The following is a 7,500-nucleotide window of genomic DNA, read 5'->3' on the forward strand; positions in this document are numbered from 1 at the left end:
TCCTGCTCGAGAACCGTTGGTCGGATCGACTTCAAACTTTGGGAGTCCGCTAAGGTGGACATGACGGTGTTTTCTTTGACCGGAAATGTGTTCAATATTAAATTGGTCTTCGATTCTGCCCTGCCCGCCTCAACAACGACAACAACGAAACGAGCGCTCTCTAAAAGCCACAGCTGAAGGTGGGCGGAGCGACCAGGGCACAACAGCAGCACACTCTGCGCTGTGTGGACAAGGAATGGCTGCCGTCGACGTTAAGCGTTAAACCAAACAGAAGAAGAAGGAATGGCTGTAAGCAGGGATATCCACAGACAGACAGACACAGACAGAGTAGTCTTGCGTCCTTTTGTCCTTTTTTCCCCCTCTCGCTCAACCCTGTCGCTCAACTCTCTCTCTCTCTTTCTCTCTCTCTCTCACACACACACACACACACACACAGGACAGCAGCCGTATGTATACATGCTCACTCACGTCAAAACTCTCTAATAAACGGCTGCAACGGTTATAATTGACGAACGAGGCTGCTGTTTGTTCATATCAGCAAGCAGCGGTTTGCAAACATGTTTTGATTAAACAGTTGCACCAAGTTGTGCACTACGCCATAATGTTACTCAGAGTCAGAGACCAGACCAGCACTAAAACTAAGTGTGGAGATGCCACTGGATATTGCGAGACTAACGTTAATTATGATTTATGGTATGAGACTTTTGATCACTCCGCAGAAAATAAACTGATGAACGTTAGGTTCATCTAACACAAGTAGCCTACCGTTAAACTTCCTTGATGCAGTCTGCTCCTCCACCAGATCCACAGATAGAGATAGATAGATAGATAGATAGATAGATAGATAGATAGATAGATAGATAGATAGATAGATAGATAGATAGATAGATAGATAGATAGATAGATAGATAGATATAGTCTCTACTAGATAGACTAGATACATAGAAACATTTACATTTCCCCTTTCAGGTGAATTTCAATAAAATAAGATTAAGATACGGAGAACCTGCAGAAGCAAGTAAGTTAGGCTACTCCACACATCTACATTACATTACACTCCACACATCTCTTCACTGTCACCTGAACATGAGGGTTGCTGTGAGGAGCGGGCAAAGATATAACTAGAGTTAATTACTCCAGCCGTGTACTGCAGCTCGCATACGCAGCTCTGCCGCTGCGCGGCCTCGCCCACAGCTCGGCTGCTCTATTGGCATGCGTGCACAATTGCACAACTTTGCATCACTGATCACATCACTCACTGATGACATCACAATGATGTCACAGTGTCTATGACTTCATCATTGATGTCACAATTACTGCCTATGACAACATCAGTGCCTATGACATCATCAGTCATGTCATAAGATGATTTTGGTCAATAATGATGTCACTGATGACATAACTGATGATGTCATACACATTGTGACATCATCAGTGGGATAAAATTGAAACAAACATGGCATCACTCTTGCTCTCTCTCTTCTCTTTTTTTCTCTCTGTCAAGATGCTGATCTCTCTCTGTAGAGAAATCAATCTCGTTCTCTCCTCTCTCCATCCATCCATCTATCCCTCTCCCCACTGTTGGATCTAACCCAAGTTCAAGCTGTTAGTCAATCTGCTGTCCACACACACACACACACACACACACACACACACACACACACACACACACACACACACACACACACACACACACACACACACAAATTATCCATTGACAAGATCTTGCAGTGTTGCTAATCCCCACTCTTTTCTCTGATGAGTGATGACATTATTCTATAATAGTTTGCCACTCAAGAGAATCTCTGCGCTTTGAAGACAGACACAATGACATTAATTTCCAAATGTACTTAAAGGAATCCACAACCTGTGGGGGCATCATCTCCTCACCCTCATGCCAAATGAAACACAGGTGAAATGTACATACAGACACAGGGAGGTTGCCAGCACAACTTCATAGCAGCCATCTCCAAAACAACTGAAGTCAATAGAGTTCCAAAACAATAGGAATAGACCTACAGCATCATGTGTTGCAAATCAATCAGCTGTCACTCACATTGACTCTCAATGATGGTGTCAATATACAGTAGGTCTTTGAACTCTGAAGAACTGGTCCCACTGTCTAGAGTCCCTGTTGCTATAAGCGATGAAGACACCAATCATCCACATGTCCTGGTCCATGCTAACATAAAGCTTAAAAAGGAAATAACAACTCCAGGTTTACTTTTGGAACTATTTCAGGTGAACAACAATCTATTTAACCGCTGCGCAGTCATCACTTTCACTATGGAAAAAGGTAAAGGAGTCCCCACATGGATGATGTTGGTGTCTATATATTCTCATCACTTCAAGGTAAACTGACCAACAAGCCCAAAAAAGTTGTGTATTTCTTTAATTGATTCCACAGTTGACCTGCTTGCAGATAAGATCATTTTCAAAGAAGAAATTGCTCAGACAGTTGCCATTTGTTTCCACGCTTACTCAAACATGTACAGCAGTTAGTGGACAGAACATGTAATAGTTATAATATGGGTTCTAGTGTACGTGTTACTGGACAGAACCTGTAATAGTTATAATATGGGTTCTAGTGTACGTGTTACTGGACAGAACCTGTAATAGTTATAATATGGGTTCTAGTGTACGTGTTACTGGACAGAACCTGTAATAGTTATAATATGGGTTCTAGTGTACGTGTTACTGGACAGAACCTGTAATAGTTATAATATGGGTTCTAGTGTACGTGTTACTGGACAGAACCTGTAATAGTTATAATATGGGTTCTAGTGTACGTGTTACTGGACAGAACCTGTAATAGTTATAATATGGGTTCTAGTGTACGTGTTACTGGACAGAACCTGTAATAGTTATTATAATATGGGTTCTAGTGTACGTGTTACTGGACAGAACCTGTAATAGTTATAATATGGATTCTAGTGTACGTGTTACTGGACAGAACCTGTAATAGTTATAATATGGGTTCTAGTGTACGTGTTACTGGACAGAATCTGTAATAGTTATAATATGGGTTCTAGTGTACGTGTTACTGGACAGAACCTGTAATAGTTATAATATGGGTTCTAGTGTATGTGTTTACAAATTGAATTGTTATTTTAATGAGCCAAGCATTCCAGTTAAATTGCACTTTGCCACCATCCTACACGACAGTTTTGTGCCAGTTTCACAGCAGATACCACATGGTGAGCTCTACGCCCATGATGTGTAGGTTGAAGCTATAGCTGGATTGTCTTTTGTGATCCAGCTTTTTTGTGTGTTTGCGTGTGTGTGTGTGTGTGTGTGTGTGTGTGTGTGTGTGTGTGTCTCCTATGTGTGCGTGCCCCCGTGTGTGTTTGTTTGGTGGCTGTGCAGCAAGTGAAGGTAAATTGCTGTGATTATGTGGCGGTAATTGAACAGGGATGGTGTGTTTAATTGAGTTGTTGTTCCCTGATGTTTCTCTGTAGTAGCGGGAGTCGGCGCGCTGACAGGTGCCTCGGCCAGAGTTTTTCTGCCGCCTCGTCGTCTTTGTTTTGTCTTTTTTCTACCTTGAGCAGGGGAAGGGAAGGGCTGGCTATGTTTCTGTGTGTTTTGGTGTAATGCTGTTTGTTTGCTTGAATGATGTGTGTGGGTTTTGTTCAAAAGGAGCCAAAGGAAAGTGCACAGTTTGTGTGTTGGCACTCTGATAAGTTTTATGTGTAATGTACGGGTGTGTGTGTGTGTGTGTGTGTGTGTGTGTGTGTGTGTGTGTGTGTGTGTGTGTGTGTGTGTGTGTGTGTGTGTGTGTGTGTGTGTGTGTGTGTGTGTGTGTGTGTGTGTGTGTGTGTGTGTGTGTGTGTGTGTGTGTGTGCGCTCGTGCGTGCGTGCGTGCGTGCGTGTGCTACAGTAGGGCCAGGTACTGGCTCTGTATGATCTGCCTCCTGGGCTCTGTGGTCCAAATCAAATGTAGGAAACATCAATTTCACCAACCTGTCTCCTCTCTCCTCCCCCCTCCCCTTCCCTCTCTCCTCTCTCCTCCCCCCTCCCCTTCCCTCTCTCCTCTCTCCTCCTCCCACCCCTCCCTCTCTCCTCTCTCCTCCCCCCTCCCCTTCCCTCTCTCCTCTCTCCTCCCCCCTCCCCTTCCCTCTCTCCTCTCTCCTCCCCCCTCCCCTTCCCTCTCTCCTCTCTCCTCCCCCCTCCCCTTCCCTCTCTCCTCTCTCCTCCCCCCTCCCCTTCCCTCTCACCTCTCTCCTCCCCCCACCCCTCCCTCTCTCCTCTCCCCTCCCCTTCCCTCTCTCCTCTCTCCTCCCCCCACCCCTCCCTCTCTCCTCATATCATTATCTCCTCTCCTCTTGCTTTCCTCCCCTGTAGCTCTTCTCCTCCTCTCCTTGGTCTCTGTGGAGGTGTGATTACGTTCCTCCTCTGAGCATCACTGATCTGAGAGCTGTGTGTGTGTCCTCTGAGAGAGTGTGTGTGTGCACGGCACGCACGGAACGCATGTGTGTGTGTGTGTGTGCGCGTGTGTGTGTGTGTGCGCGTGTGTGTGTGTGTGCGCGCGTGTGTGTGTGTGTGTGTGTGTGTGTGTGTGTGTGTGTGTGTTTGGTGACTGGCTGGTGATCTGAGCAGCCCGGCGCTGGGCATTGTGCAGCGCGATTCATGGACGATGTCTCCAGATGAATGCCTCCATTCACAATTACAGCCTCTCCATTAGCCGCAGCCCCCGCCCGCCGTCTTGTTGTTGTCTCCTCTCCTGCAACAAAAAAAGACAGAAAAAAAAGCAATTAAAGCTGTGGACAAAAACAAACAGAACAGAAGCCATGTACCTGGAAGAAGAGAAAAACAGCGAGGGGGGGGGAGGGGTCACACTATCTCTCCACTATTCTCTGGGAAAGCCTCCTGGATCTATTTGAACATTCATGCATGAATGCAATCTCCTCCAGGAGACTAGCACAAGTACTCCATTTTGGATATACATGTATGTTTTGATGTGTGTGTGTGCGTGCGTGTGTGTGTGTGTGTGTGTGTGTGTGTGTGTGTGTGTGTGTGTGTGTGTGTGTGTGTGTGTGTGTGTGTGTGTGTGTGTGTGTCAGGTGGGTTCTTGCATTTCTATCCTCATGAGCATCAAATGTCCTCACTATGATAGAAAGATGAACAAAATCCTGCTAAGTGAAGACATTGGATGCACCTCTCTTCAGAAGGGGCTGGTTTGGGATTAGGATTAGAATTTGGGTTTAGGTTTAGAGTTAAAATCAAGATTAGGGTTAGGAGCTAGAGCTAGAGACAAAGGTCCTGGCTGGGCCTGATTCCAACCCAGGATGTTGACACTTAGACCACTGACTTAGCCACCAGGTTGCCCACAAAAACTGCCTGTCGACCTGACAAACGGTTACATTTCATTGCACAACTGATCAAAAGTGGCATTGGACTGTTTTAAATGTGTGTATATATGTCCACCAAGACCCAGAAATGTCATACTGCACCAATCCCATTTATAAAGTGCCCAGCATGGTTGTATGACCATTAGTTGATCCATTAGAGCAGGGGTTCCAAAACTTTTCCAACTAAGTACCACTATGTACCAAACCAAGGGACCACTTCCACTCCATAGCTATACCAAAATCCCCCCTCCCCTAAAATACAATTGGCTGATTTAACTAGGGCTGGGTATCGTTCAAAATTTTTCAATATCGATTCAATACTTTGATTTCAATACCGGTTCCTGAAGGATACTTTTTTCGATACCCTTTTTTTTTAATCCATTTTCAAAAAGAAAACTACATTACAACAACATAAATAAAGCCTGTATTGTATTGTATTGTGCCATCTTTCACGTAGTGGACTGTAACTGTCAGGTAGTGGTCCTGCACCACACTGGTCCAGCCATCAGCAGTCATAGCCACCTCCCTCACGTTCTGCAACTCTTTTCTTGATGTTTTCCTTCTCCACTGCATACCATGCTGGGATTATTCTATCTGACAGCATGCCTTTGCTGGGGGGCTGAGACTTGGGGTTTAAGGTTCTTATCATCTCTCTGTAATTGACATCAGAAGAATACAACTGTCACAACATATCAACAATAGCATGGTTGTATTTTATTATTGCCTATAAAAGTTAAAAACAACCCATTTGAAAATGTTTTTTCCCTCGCCAACATTTTGTCCAAATTTTGAGCATTATTTAGCCACCTTCCTGACAAGCTAGCATGACATGGTTGGTACCAATCGATGCTTTAGGCCTTCTAGTTTCATATGCTACCATAAATGCGTAAAAATGAGCCCGCTAAAGCCTCTGAAAAGAAATAGTGATATTTCCCGAATATCGTGATATTTCCGAAAATCGGCCCAAGCCTACCCCTCAGGGTTAATGTAAAAGTGTTGTCCGTGTGTCGGGCCCGGTGCCATGAGGGGGCGAAAGGGGGCTTTGCCCCCTCAGTTCAATTTTCTGCCCCCTCACTTAAAAAAAAAAAAAAAAAGATAGAATAGTTCATCTATAAAGGCCAGTTAGGCAATGTTTGTACCCGACATGTTTCGGCTGCTGTTTCTGCAGTCTTCATCAAATTTGATCAGTTTAAGTTGATGTAGGCTACCCCCTATAAACATAGCACTGTTGTTTCAGAATTGGCAGGGAAGCACTATTTGCTGTGCTTTGGTTGTCACAAGGTGTCAGAGATGTAGCTATTTATTAAATTTGAACCTCACTGCATGTTGTAGTGATCATGACGTGATTAAAACACACACACACACACACACACACACACACACACACACACACACACACACACACACACACACACACACACACACACACACACACACAGAGAGAGAAATCAGCTGCACCCAAGCACACAGCATGCCATGAGCAGAAAGATGGAGACAACGCATCTGATCACTTTATTTCTTTAATTTAATGAACCTGGCACTGACTGGCTATTATTTTGTTTATTTTTTTGTCGATTTTTGCAGCAATTGTTTATTCTATGACTTTTCATATAGACATATATGTTCAGAGTGCTCCAGACAGGTCCCGCATTTCACGTTATGCAAGGCTCAGCTCTATTAATGCCTTAATCTGCTTCTGTGAAATAAATGTTTTATTTGATTTTGAATAGTAGTCTTTCTTGTGTTGTTATTGCGCTTTTCAGAGGTTATTATGGTTAAAAAGTCCAGCAATAGGCATAGCCTATGTTTTATGATATAAAAAAAAAAAAAACATTAGCTGGCATAAAACACTAACAACTTGCCCAATACTAATCCATTCTTGAAATACTACTACTACTACTACTACTACTACTACTACTACTACTAATATAATGTATAATATAATAATTGTAATATATAATACTGTACTAATAATACTTTTTTAAGCCTTCAGTGCTGCTGATGTAAACACACCTGAGTTACATTTTATTTTTGGCGACCTTTCAAACATTTCCGTAAAAATCCGCTTGACATTTTCTAGAAATCTCACTCATGAGGCAGACGGCATACCATACCAAGGCATACCATGCTCTAACAGTGGTTGCATTTGTTT

General features: G+C 43.7%; 1 protein-coding gene across 1 annotated transcript in view; it reads left to right on the top strand.

The window, feature by feature from the left end:
- The window catches only part of LOC310772366 (proprotein convertase subtilisin/kexin type 4-like), a gene marked incomplete at both ends in the record, with an annotated part of 388,877 nt that overhangs the window by 380,516 nt on the left and 861 nt on the right, over positions 1 to 7,500 (top strand). The gene's annotated exons all lie outside the window — the stretch shown is intronic.

This window comes from Poromitra crassiceps (genome assembly GCF_964638095.1).
Source record: "Poromitra crassiceps genome assembly, chromosome: 1".
NCBI lineage: Eukaryota > Metazoa > Chordata > Actinopteri > Beryciformes > Melamphaidae > Poromitra > Poromitra crassiceps.